Source organism: Phyllobates terribilis, unplaced genomic scaffold (assembly GCF_046119375.1).
Source record: "Phyllobates terribilis strain yellow unplaced genomic scaffold, ASM4611937v1 Scaffold_5__5_contigs__length_657084704, whole genome shotgun sequence".
Classification (NCBI taxonomy): domain Eukaryota; kingdom Metazoa; phylum Chordata; class Amphibia; order Anura; family Dendrobatidae; genus Phyllobates; species Phyllobates terribilis.
The window spans coordinates 617,221,300-617,234,542 of record NW_027362765.1 but is presented as its reverse complement, the minus strand read 5'-3'; positions in this window follow the sequence as shown (position 1 = coordinate 617,234,542).

Here is a 13,243-nt window from a genome sequence, read left to right as displayed (position 1 = left end):
CCCCAGTGCCTCCTCCCTCTCCTCTTATTTCAGCCAAAGACTTTGCCTCATTCTTTAAGTAGAAGATTGACACCATCAGACAAAGCTCTTGCCTAAAGCCCCGACAGCCCCTCCCCACACCTACTCAACCCTCTTCCTCCAAAACCACCTTCTCCACCATTTCTGAAGATAAACTTTCCTCTTTACTCTCCAAATCACACCTCACCACCTGTGAACTTGACCCAATCCCATCCCACCTCATCCCAAACCTTACCACTATCTTCATCCCAACCCTAGCCCACCTCTTCAACCTGTCACTAACAACTGGTGTCTTCCCCTCATGCTTCAAACATGCCTCAATCTCACCCATCCTCAAAAAACCCTCCCTTGACCCATCCTCTGTGTCTAGCTATCGCCCCATATCACTTCTCCCCTATGCCTCAAAACTACTGGAACAACATGTCCACTCTGAGCTGTCCTCCCACCTCTCCTCCTGCTCCCTGTTCGACCGCCTACAATCTGGTTTCCGACCGCACCATTCTACTGAAACTGCACTGACTAAAGTCACCAATGACCTACTAACCGCCAAAGCTAAGCGACACTACTCTGTCCTCCTCCTCCTAGACCTGTCATCTGCCTTTGACACAGTGGACCATTCCATATTACTACACTCTCTCATCTCTCGGCATCACAGACTTGGCCCTATCCTGGATCTCCTCATACCTAACAGACAGGACATTCAGTGTCTCCCACTCACACACCACCTCCTTATCTCGCCCCCTATGTGTCGGTGTCCCCCAAGGTTCAGTTCTAGGACCGCTGCTCTTCTCCATCTACACCTTAGGCCTGGGACAGCTCATAGAATCTCATGGCTTTCATTATCACCTCTATGCTGATGACACACAGATCTACCTCTCTGGACCCGATATCACCTCCTTACTAACCAAAATCCCACAATGTCTGTCTGCTATCTCATCCTTCTTCTCTGCCAGATTTCTAAAACTTAACATGGACAAAATGGAATTCATCATCTTTCCGCCATCTCATTCAACCCCCCCAACTGACCTATCTATCAACGTCAATGGCTGCCCACTCTCCCCAGTCCCTCAAGCTCACTGCCTTGGGGTAACCCTGGACTCAACTCTCCTTCAAACCACATATCCAAGCCCTTTCCACTTCCTGCCGATTCCAACTCCAAAATATCTCCCGGATCCGCACATTGATAAACCATGCATCTGCAAAAAAACTAGTGCACGCCCTCCTCATCTCCCGCCTTGACTACTGCAACCTCTTACTCTGTGACCTCCCCTCTAACACTCTCGCACCCCTCCAATCTATCCTAAGCTCTGCTGCCCGACTAATCCACCTGTCGTCTCCCCCCCACCGCGCTATTCCCCGGCCTTTCCTCTCTGTCAATCTCTCCACTGGCTCCCCATTGCTCAGAGACTCCAGTTCAAAACCATAACCATGACATACAAAGCCATTCACAACCTGTCTCCTCCATATATCTCTGACCTAGTCTCCCGATACATACCCGCACGCAACCTCCGATCCTCACAAGATGTCCTTCTCTACTCCCCTCTGATCTCCTCCTCCCACAACCGTATACAAGATTTCTCCTGTGCATCCCCCCCTACTCTGGAACTCTCTACCCCAACGTATCAGACTCTCGCCTACCGTGGAAACCTTCAAAAGGAACCTGAAGACCCACCTCTTCCGACAAGCCTACAACCTGCAGTAACCACCGCTGCACGACCAGCTCTACCGTCACCTACTGTATACTCGCCCATCCCTTGTAGATTGTGAGCCCTTGCGGGCAGGGTCCTCGCTCCACCATACCGCTGCACGACCAGCTCTACCCTCACCTACTGTATCCTCACCCATCCCTTGTAGATTGTGAGTCCTCGCTCCACCATACCGCTGCACGACCAGCTCTACCCTCACCTACTGTATACTCACCCATCCCTTGTAGATTGTGAGCCCTTGCGGGCAGGGTCCTCGCTTCTCCTGTACCAGTCGCTGTCACATTGTGTTCAAGATTATTGTAATTGTTCTTGTATTATACTGCTTTTTCACATGTAAAGCGCCATGGAATAAATGGCGCTATAATAATAAATAACTCTGGAGACTAGTGATTTGGGCAAAAACACTCACTTCTATGATAAAACATAGGGGCAATGTTTTACCTCGCAGAAAGCAGCAGCTGCAAACCATAGTTATGTCATCTGTATAATCGCTTATTCTTCCTTCCTTGGCCAGGAATTGTAATATGTGCTGACCATCTTCCTACTTGGTCAGACACATCAAATTCTGCTACGTACTATATAATGGCTGTAAGTTTACGTCATGGTCTGGAAGGGGTTCTTGACTTGAGCTATGCCTGCACGATCGCCGCCGCAAGTTCAGCTTAATGGGGTTGTCCACTACTAGGACAACCCCTTCTTAATGTTCAGCCCCGATAAAATAAACCTTTACTCGCCTCCCATGCTGGCTCTGTTCCAGTGGTATCTGTACTCTGTCCCAGTGCTGTGATGTGGTGGAATGACACGTGATGCCTGGTGTCACTGTCCCCACCTCCTGTCGAAATGAACATGAAGAGGAAGTCCAGGATCAGCTGCAGCCGGACTTCCGCTTCATGTTCAGTTTGTACGAAGGCGGGGACAGAGATACCAGCGCTGATTGGGCGTCACGTGTCATTACACCGCATCATAGCCCTGGGACCGCGAGGTTTGTTTGTTTATCTGGGCCATACATTTAGTTTAAGAAGGGGTTGTCCTAGTAGCGGACAACCCCTTTGAAGAAGTGCTCCCATCAACTTTTATCCTCTTAATATATTGGAATCATATTGTATAGCACTGTGTACTTACAATTGCTCATTTTACCCAGCTAATTATTCTCTTTTCCATTAGTTCTTCGACATCACGTGATTAAAAACTGACTTAGTGAATCGTTCAAAGTAGTGATGAGCACAAGAGCTCATTAATCAAGTTTGGCCAGGGTGCTCGGGTATGCTCCGAGTATCGTGGGTGCTCGATTGACACGTTTGTGTCCCCACGGCCGCATGTTTGGTGATTGTCCAACAGCCGCGAAACATGCAGCTGCGAGGACTCAAACATGTAACTCGAGCACCCGCGATACTCTGTGCATACCCGAGCACCCTAGGCAAACTCGAGTAACGCTCAGTGGCGCTCATCGTTGCTTAAAAGGATTTAGTAAGTCAGTTTTTAAGTCCTGTGTGTAATGCTGTGGTTGAAATATAGAAATTTACATGCAGCAAAATGGCCCCGCTGTATACGCAGTAGCATTTCTTGTTTGCCGATAGATGCTACTGCGCAAGCGCGGCCGGCGGAGCCATATTGATACAAGCAAAAAAAATTTCCTCCAGCAAAACGGCTCCCATGTGTGTGCAGTAGCATCTATCGCTTGCCGGCGCCATTTTGTTGGAGGAAAAAAAAGTTGCAGCATTATGGTGCTGCACTTGCGCAGTAGCATCTATCGGCAAGCGAGATATGCTACTGCACATGCGCGGGCAGCAGGGCCATCTTGCTTCATGTCAATTTATACATTTCAACCACAGAATTACACATGCAGTATTAAAAATAGGAGGCAGGTTACTGAGGGCATAATGACCTGTCAGAAGGCATACAGTGGAATACATAAGCAGAGCACCAGATAAAGCCCCTCCCCAAAGGCTGCCCCAAAGCCCGAGAATATAATTTTACCAGGTCCTCTAGGGACAGGAAACACATGAGAGGTTAAAAGCCCCCCTTCACCTCACCCTCAGTGTTTTTCCAGTCCCTAGCAGGACAGGACGGTAGAAGACCATTGAAAAGGGTACCTGTGAGCTAGGGAGTTTGGGGGGGATCCATTTCTCCCCTTCCCCCTGTCAAGATGCTCCATGCTGATACCCCACTGGGCGGGGGTCTCTCAGCCAAGTTAGTGGAAGCAGGGGGGCTCCCAACTGCGCCTTTCCCTCTCATAGAGGGCTCTCGGCTGTACGCCAGCAGACTTCTAGGTCTTGCCTGATTGTATTCCAGGGGTGGAGCGCATGCCATGCCTGCCGGCAGTCTTCCGGCCTGCGCGTGCGTTCCGGTAAGGAGGTCATGCGATATCCACCAGACGAACTTCTCGATTCCGGCATGCGCTCCGGGGGCGTAACGCGCTTCCGGGACGCACTTTCATGAGTCGTGGGTTCCAGACTGGAACGCACTCTGGATTTACACAAATGTCGCTTGATTCTGGACAGCAGGGCATACATCCCTGCAAGGTATTGTGGGGGATAACGAGTTGGAATGTGCCACAACCACCTTGACCAGGTAATACTCTATAAAAGGGTATTCTTACAAGTGTGCACATTCTGATACGATGGATTCCAATCCTGCACGTTCAGAAACCAGCAGAGTCCCCGGGTAGTGTGAGTATAGGCCCTGTTTATTGTGCCTCAATCTACTGAAACACACACAGAACAAATTTTAAATAAAGTTCCCGTGTCTCCTTCTAAAAAAAACAAGATAGAGGAACCCAGAGGTCCGGATCTTCCTCACGGAAGAAACCCCGAAAATGCTTATGTGGCTCTAAGCGCCAAGATTGCTACAAAAATCAGCTGTGTAAAGAATGCATTGCCAAGATTCTCAAGGAAGAGAAAGCAAACGTTCCTAACTGACATGCGTCCTATAATTAGAGAGGAGGTCCAGAATACAGTCTCCAGCCCCAGACGCCTCAATTGCCCCAGGCAGTGCAGCCCCTCTCCCGCCACAAGAGACCTAGGTGGGAGATGGAGGAGTCATCTGGGGAAGAAGAATATCCAGATTCGGTCTCAGACCAGGATCTAGAGAGGGGGGCGGAGGAACCTTTTTACCATCAGAAGAAATGATAAAATGTATCTGTTCCCGGCTGAGCATACTGATGATTTGCTTAAATCAGTGAGGCATACTATGAAATTAGAGGACGCTCATATAACCCATTCCATACAGGATGAAATGTTTGAGGACACGGAGAAATAGGGTGTTTCCTGTTAATGAGTACATCAGGGCCATTTTGGAAAATTGGGCAGACACAGAAAAAAGGCTGATTATTCCGAGAGATTTTAAAGCCCGCCTTCCATTCGATCCAGAGGAAATTAAATTATGGGAGGAAATTCCCAAAGTAGACATTCCCATTGCAAAGGTTGCAAAGTAAACGTCCATTCCCTTTGAAGACTCCTGCATTAAAGATGCAATGAACAGGAAAGCCAAGAGTCTGCTAAAAAGGTGCTGGGAATCCTCCACAGCAACCATTAAAAAAAAAAACTAAGGCTGCGTGCACACGATGCGTTTTTCATGCGTTTATGCTGCGGAATTTCTGCAGCGGAAACGCATCAAAAACGCATGGTAATCCGCACCCCATGGTCCCCAATGGCATTCCGCAATGTCAATGCACATGCTGCGGATTCTTCCGCAGCGTTTCTGCAGGGCTCATAAATCCGCAGCATGTTCATTAATTTTGCGGAAGCGCCGCCATTGACTTGCATTGAGACGCATAGAATGCGCGTCTGTACATTTGTACAAGCGGATTCTATGCATCTCTATGGTACCCAGTTCTGGAGGAGAGAAGACTCTCATCCAGACCTGGGTACCATTGTACCTGTGAAAAAAAGAATAAAATAAAAAATAAAGTTTATATTCACCTGTCCAACGGCTTCTCTCGGCATGCCAGCAGCGCTGAAGGACCTTCGGTGACGTCACAGTCATGTGACCGCAGGCCCTTCACCTCTGTGTCTCGCGATATGCCGGCAGCCGGGAACCAGACAGTAACGAGCGCTGCAGCACACGCCGGGGAATCGGGGGTGAGCATAGCTTTATTTTAAGCATTGTTTTACGGTCACACTATATAAATCCTTGCTGTTTGCATGGATTTATATAGTGTGACCTAGTTGTCAAGCACTTTCCAAGTGATGCTAATCGCCTGGAAAGCACTTGTCAATCTGCATGCGGAAACGCATGTGAATCCGCATGTATTCCGCATGTATTCTGCAGGAAAAACGCATGCACAATCTTTTGTAAATCCCATCGTTCCCCTAGGCGAGAGTATACGGGTAAGGGTAAGTTGGTTAGATGGTCTTACCAAAAGGGGGGAAAGGGTAGAGCAGCCCAATTTTCGTCTGGTCCATCAGGCAGACCCTGCTGCCACAAAGATTGGGGTGCTGCTCCGTTTTTTTTCTAGAAAGTTGGCAGTCCATAACGGACAACTGTGACAATACAACTTAAAATCTTAATTAGCCAGACGATTTGATTTGTTAATCCAAGAGAAATACCTTATTGTGTTTGATTAGAGATTGCTGGCTGTGTTTTATTAATGTTCTGCTTGCTCGTCAGTTTATGTACACTAATTTATCTTATAAAGTGTCCAGCATTCCACTAATCTCATTAGTATCTCAGGAGCCTCTAACCATTGTTCAAAAATCGTCTAGGCAACTGGTTGAGTTAGTCGGCCCTGGAAGTCTCCAAAGTCGCAGCAGTTCTATCCCAGGCGGTAGGAGAAGGAAGGGTGAGACTGTGTAATGTTGTACCATCTTGGGTGTTTGCTGCGACTCTTCTGTGTGTTTATTGTCTGCTTTGTGGTTCAATAAAGTATTGCCACGCTGTTTTACTCTCACCCTGTGTTGTCTGAGTAGCGTTACGCCCATGGAAGACCCCGGGTCTTCACAACAACCAATGGATTTCATGGACAATAAAGGAAGGGAACAAAATAGACTTTTCCCATCCTCCCCCGCACCATTTTCAGCTTACCCGACAATATTCCGTTCTGGCCTCAGAAAGCCTCTGGCAAGACATAATAAACCTGGAGACACTAGGCGCAGTCAAACCAGTGCATCCCTCAGAACTAGGCCTGGGACACTATTCTTCCCTCTTTTCGTTAATAAAGCCCTCAGGCAAACGCCGTACAGTCATAAACCTCAAACCCCTAAATCAATGGGTGGAATACATGAGATTCAAAATGGAGACAATAGGATCCAGCATCCCATTAATAGAGAAGAACTCTGTAATGTGCCCCCTGGACCTAAAAGATGCATATTACCATGTTCCTGTCCATCCAAATCATCAACAATTTCTAAAGTTCACTCTCTAACAGGAAAACAGTGTACCATTTCCAGTTCACCTCTCTACCATTTGCCTATCATCCGCTCCTCCAATTTTTACAAAAGTAATGACAGAGGTAGCAGCCTTTCTAAGGAAACAAGGTACGATCATAATTCCTTACCCGGATGATCAGCTTCTAGTGGCCGAATCAAGGTCTCTTCTAGTCCAACAGCCAAAACAGGTGATCGAGACCTTAAAATCCCTAGAGTGGTGCATCAATTGGGAAAAATTGGACCTCCAGCCATACATCAAAAAGTGTTCCTAGTATTGCTCTTAAATTCTCATCTTCAAAATTCCTCCCTGCCTCTAACAAAAGAGGAGGAGATCAGTCTAAAAATACGGAATTTCCAGGAAAGGAATTCCACCTCAGTCAGGTATTCCATGAGAATCCTAGGCCTAATGACTAGAGCCGGCGTCAGCACCTGGCGTGTCGGGGCCCTGAGCAGGCGGGGGGGGGCCCACTCGTGGTCGGGCACCCAGCCGGGCTATGGCCGGAGGAGAGCGGTGCCAGCGCCCGCCATTCTCCCCTGCTTGCTCAGGGCCCCGGCAGCCGGATGCTTACCTCTCCCCGTGCTTCCGCAGGTCCACTGTCTTCCTGCTGTGCGCTCCTTGTGACGTCTCGGGTCAGAGGGTGCGGTGACGTCTTTCCACCATGCCCTCCCCTGAGCCGTCACAGGCAGCATAGAGCAGGATGACGCCGGCGACGATAGAGTCCAGACCTGAGCAGCGGCAGCAGGTGAGGAGGAGTGAGGTGAGTATTTGATTTTTTTTTTTAATGTATGGAGGCATGGGGCATTATATTGGGGGCTGACATCCTGCATTGGGCATTATATGGGGGGTGACATCTTGCATGGGGCATTATAAAGAGGGGGGTGACATCCTGCATGGGGCTTTTAAAGAGAGGGGGGTGATAACCTGCATGGAGCATTATAAAGAGGGGGGGGTGACATCCTGCATGGGGCATTATATGGTGGGGGAAAGGGACATCCTGCATGGGGCATTATATGGTGGGGTAAAGGGACATCCTACATGGGGCATTATATGGCAGGGGGAGGTGATATCCTGCATGGGGCATTATATGGGGTGTGACATCCTGCATGGGGCATTATATGGGGGGGAGTGACATCCTGCATGGGGCATTATATGGGGGGCAGTGACATCCTGCATGGGGCATTATATGGTGGGGACAAGTGATATCCTGCATGGGCCATTATATGGGGGGAAAGGGACATCCTGCATAGGGCATTATATGGGAGGGAGAAGTGATATCCTGCATGGGGCATTATATGGGGGGGAGTGACATCCTGCATGGGGCATTATATGGGGGGGAAGAGACATCCTGCATGGGGCATTATATGGGGGGGAAGGTGATATCCTGCATGGGGCATAATATGGGGGGTGACATCCTGCATGGGGCACTATAGGGGGGGAAGTGACATCCTGCATGGGGCATTATATGGGGGGAAGTGACATCCTGCCTGGGGCATTATATGGGGGGAAAGGGACATCCTGCATAGGGCATTATATGGGAGGGAGAAGTGATATCCTGCATGGGGCATTATATGGGGGGGAGTGACATCCTGCATGGGGCATTATATGGGGGGAAGAGACATCCTGCATGGGGCATTATATGGGGGGCAGGTGATATCCTGCATGGGGCATAATATGGGGGGTGACATCCTGCATGGGGCACTATATGGGGGGGAAGTGACATCCTGCATATGGGGCATTATATGGGGGAGTGACATCCTGCATGGGGCATTATATGGGGGGGACAAGTGATATCCTGCATGGGCCATTATATGGGGGGAAAGGGACATCCTGCATAGAGCATTATATGGGGGGGAGAAGTGATATCCTGCATGGGGCATTATATGGGGGGGAGTGACATCCTGCATGGGGCATTATATGGGGGGGAGAGACATCCTGCATGGGGAATTATATGGGGGGAGGGACATCCTGCATAGGGCATTATATGGGGGGAGAAGTGACATCCTGCATGGAGCACTATATGGGGGGAGTGACATCCTGCATGGGGCATTATATGGGGGGTGACATCCTGCATAGGGCATAATATGGGGAGGTGACATCCTGCATGGGGCATTATAAGGGGGGAACAGTCTGCATAGGGCATTATGTGGGGGGAACAGCCTGCATGGAGCATTATATGGGGGCCAGTATCCTGTATGGAGCGTTATAAGGGGACCAGTATCCTGTACAGGGCATTATTTGGGGGCCAGTATCCTGTACAGAGCATTTTATGGGGGCCAGTATTCTGTATGGAGCGTTATATGGGGGCCAGTATTCTGTATGTAGCGTTATATGGGGGCCAGTATTCCGTATGGAGTGTTATATGGGGGCCAGTATTCTGTATGAAGCATTTTATGGGGGCCAGTATACTGTGTGGAGCGATTTGCTGGTTTCTGAGCTATTGTGGAATTTACAATAGATATCGGTCATGTAATGTAAGAAGTGAAATCTTTGCATTGTACTATACCTATATTTCTCTGCGTTATCTGTGCATCATGAATCGTGGTATGTGGGGCCCACTGAGACTCTTTCGCCCGGGGCCCAGAAAAACCTGGAGCCGGCCCTGCTAATGACGTCCTGTATCCCAAGTGTAAGATGGGCCCAGGCTCTCTCAAGGCCCTTGCAAAAGGCAATCCTGTCGACGTCTGGCCTGGACAAAGGGATGAGACTGTCGGCAGAACTAAGATCTTCCCTTTCTTGGTGGACATCCCTGTCGAACCTAAAAAAGGGATTAGATTGGATCCTTTTACCCTCCAATCGGATCACTACAGATGCCATTCAGAAGGGCTGGGGCGCTGATGTAGAGGGCCGTTATCTTCAGGGCACATGGTCTCCCGTGGTGCAAAGAAGATCATCCAATTTCAGAGAGTTACATGCAGTCTGGGAAACAATCCAGCAATGCCAGGATTTGGTTAAGGGATGTCACATAAAGATCTTCTCAGGCAACAGTATACCGTCTCCTTCCTAAGCCGGCAGGGAGGCCCAAAAGGAAAGTTGTTATTAGCGGAACACATCTTCCGGTGGGCAGAGAAAAATGTTCTTTCAGTGACAGCGGTCCATCTCAGGGATCCAAAAACAGAATAGCAGATTTTCTCAGCAGAGAGAGAATATGGTCCTCCAAGTGGGAACTGAACCCAGAGATCTTCCAGCAAATAGTCCAGAGATGGGGCATACCCTGCATAGAATTATTCGCAACCAGGAAGAACAGTAAACTTCAGCAATTTTTTTCTATGAACCCAAAGGACAATCCGGAGGGAGTGGACATTCTATCTCAGCCCTGGGTAATAGGCCTTCTGTACGCCTTCCCTCCGATTCCGCTTATCTCAAGAGTATTGACAAAAGTCCGAGAAGAACGGGCGACTTTAATTCTGATAACTCCCTACTGGCCCAAGAAGAACTGGCTCCCGATCTTACACCACATGTCTCTGGATTATCTATTCAGACTTCTGGACAGAGAGGATCTACTGTCTCAGGGAACCCTATTGCATCAGGACGTTCACTTCCTTGAATTGACTCCATGCATCCTAAGTTCCAAAAGCCTCTCAGATCGGGTAATAACAACTCTGCAGGCTAATAGGAAACTGATAACGTCAACAATTTGTACTTTCACAGGACAGTCAGTTCTGGACATTTCTTGTCCGCATCTCCCTAAAATCCTGGAATTCCTCAAGCAAGGATTTGACAAAGGATTGAGACTAAGCACATTAAAGGTACAGATCTCTGCCCTAAGTGCCTTCCTGGACTACTCCCTGGTAGACCACCCGTGGATATCAAGATATACTAGAGCTGTTACTCCCCTAAAGCCTGCCTACAATTAGTAACCATGTCCCATCATGGGATCTAATTCAAGTGCTAGGAGCCCTATGCAAACCTCCTTTTGAGCCCCCCCGAACAGGTGGGTATCGATCTACTCTCCATTAAGTCCGCTTTCTTGGTGGCAGTCACGGCAAAGCGAGTGGGTGAGATTCAGGCGCTTTCAGTATTAGACCCTTATCTGAAAGTTTTAGAGGACAGATTAATTTTCAGACTAGATCCCTCCTTTCTTCCCAGAGTGGTATCCAATACGAACCTAAATCAGGAAATAATTTTACCATCTTTTTGCCAGTTTCCAAAAAATGACAAAGACAAATTATTCCATACCCTGGATGTAAAAAGGTCGGTGGTCAGCTATGTGGAAGTAACAGCTCCCTGGAGGCAGGACTCAAATTTGTTCCTACAGTACTCAGGAAGAAACCAAGGAAAAAGGCCCCCAAACCAACTTTGGCGAGATGGATAACTAGAACTACCGCCCTCACATACGAGTCAGAGGGAAAAGAACCACCAATTAGCATTAGAGTCCATTCAACTAGGGCAATTTCCGTATCCTGGGCGGGGAAGGCAGGAGCATCGGTGGACCAGATCTGTCAAGCAGCAATTTGGTCCAATATATCTACATTTAGTAAACACTATAAGTTAAATGTACTGTCCAGCCAACAGCAAGTTTATGGACATAAAGTCCTTCAATCAGTAGTCTCCTGTCGTGCTGTCATGATGGACGGCCTGGTAAAATAGGAATTATTCCTACCGTTAATTACATTTCCAGGAGTCTGTGGCACCCCAGGGGTCTGGTTGCCACAGTAATAGAAATATTATGTCTGAGAGCAAGTGGGAGGTTTCTCTGGTCAGGAGCCCTAAGCATGCAACACTGCCCGCCCAGACCTGGGAGGGGAGGAATCTGCCCTTATAAACTGAGTCTGGGGCAGGATTAGGAGAGTCAGAGCTTGGAGAGGGAAAGATACAGCAGGAGCTCTGTAGGAACAGTAGCTGAAGACCAGGGGCTGGAGCTGAGCAGAGCTCGCCCTGGCTGAGGACACTACAACCGGACACCGGAGTCCGAAGCTGTGGGGACTGATATACACCCAGCAGCAGAAACCAGCCGGCAGGGGATTCCAGGTCCTCTGGCCATAGAAGCCCGGAGGCTCAGTCACAAGAAAGGGACCAGCGCCGCCATCCAGGAGCGGAGGCTAACAGAAGGCCCCAAGTCACCAGCCGTACGGGTGAGCACCACATGGTATACTCAGGGACGTGGGCTACTAGTAACCGCTTACAGCAAGGTAGCCAGGAAAGAGTGCAGATAGACGGGGAGGCCTACAACTCCGCCTGGCCAGGGGAGATCCTGCTTGCTCACAGACTGACCAGGCCTCTACTGCTAACCAGTACTCCCGGTAGGGTCTGCTTTATACCATCAGTAAAGACCCTGAACTGCACCACACGTCTCTGTGTTTCATCGCCGCACCAGCACCATTAGTACTGGGACGCTCACACCATCACTCCCATCATCCACACTAGCTGCCCTGAGGCAATACTTCTCCCGTGGGGAGTTATCCCATTCTTGGCTGCGCATACAACATCAGCCTCAGCGGTCTGCAGCGCAGCGGCGGTCCCCACTGACCGCAATCCACGGGTGGCGTAGTCGGACACTTGTTACAACATTAAGACTGCCACTGGTTTGACCGCCCTAGGCACGGACCGGGTCACTGCCACGGAAGACTACAACCCCCAGCGATCCGGCTCCGGGTACTCCCGCACCGTGCATCCACAACACAGGCCCAGGGGGCGCTTCAAGTCCATCATGACAGCACCGTTATATTCCCTCCCCTGCTCTTAATACTAATGTGAGTGTAACATTGGTGTAAGTTTAAAACCTACTCAATAAATAATGAATAACCATAAAAATCATTTAAAATATGTATTTAATAATTTTTATTCATAAACATGAATAAAAACAACAAAAAAATAAGATACAAGGAAAGGACTCAGGGATACCCAATATACCCAGAATAGTTAAATGTGGGGCATAGCATATAGGAATTAATAAATAATAGAAGGCAAATCCTGACTATATGTTAAAAGTGCATATGTGCAATAAATACGTGTAGCAACAACTAAAAAGTACAAATAAATTAATCACAGTGGATATATTAATAGAAGCGCTAAACTAAATACTTAATATGCCAAAATAAATACATAGACCGGAATAAATACCATATGATTAGGCCCCACAACCTCCAACGCCGTTTCGCCGGATGGCTTTCTCAAGAAGTAGAAGGTAAGTGAAAAAAAGGGTGGTATTATAT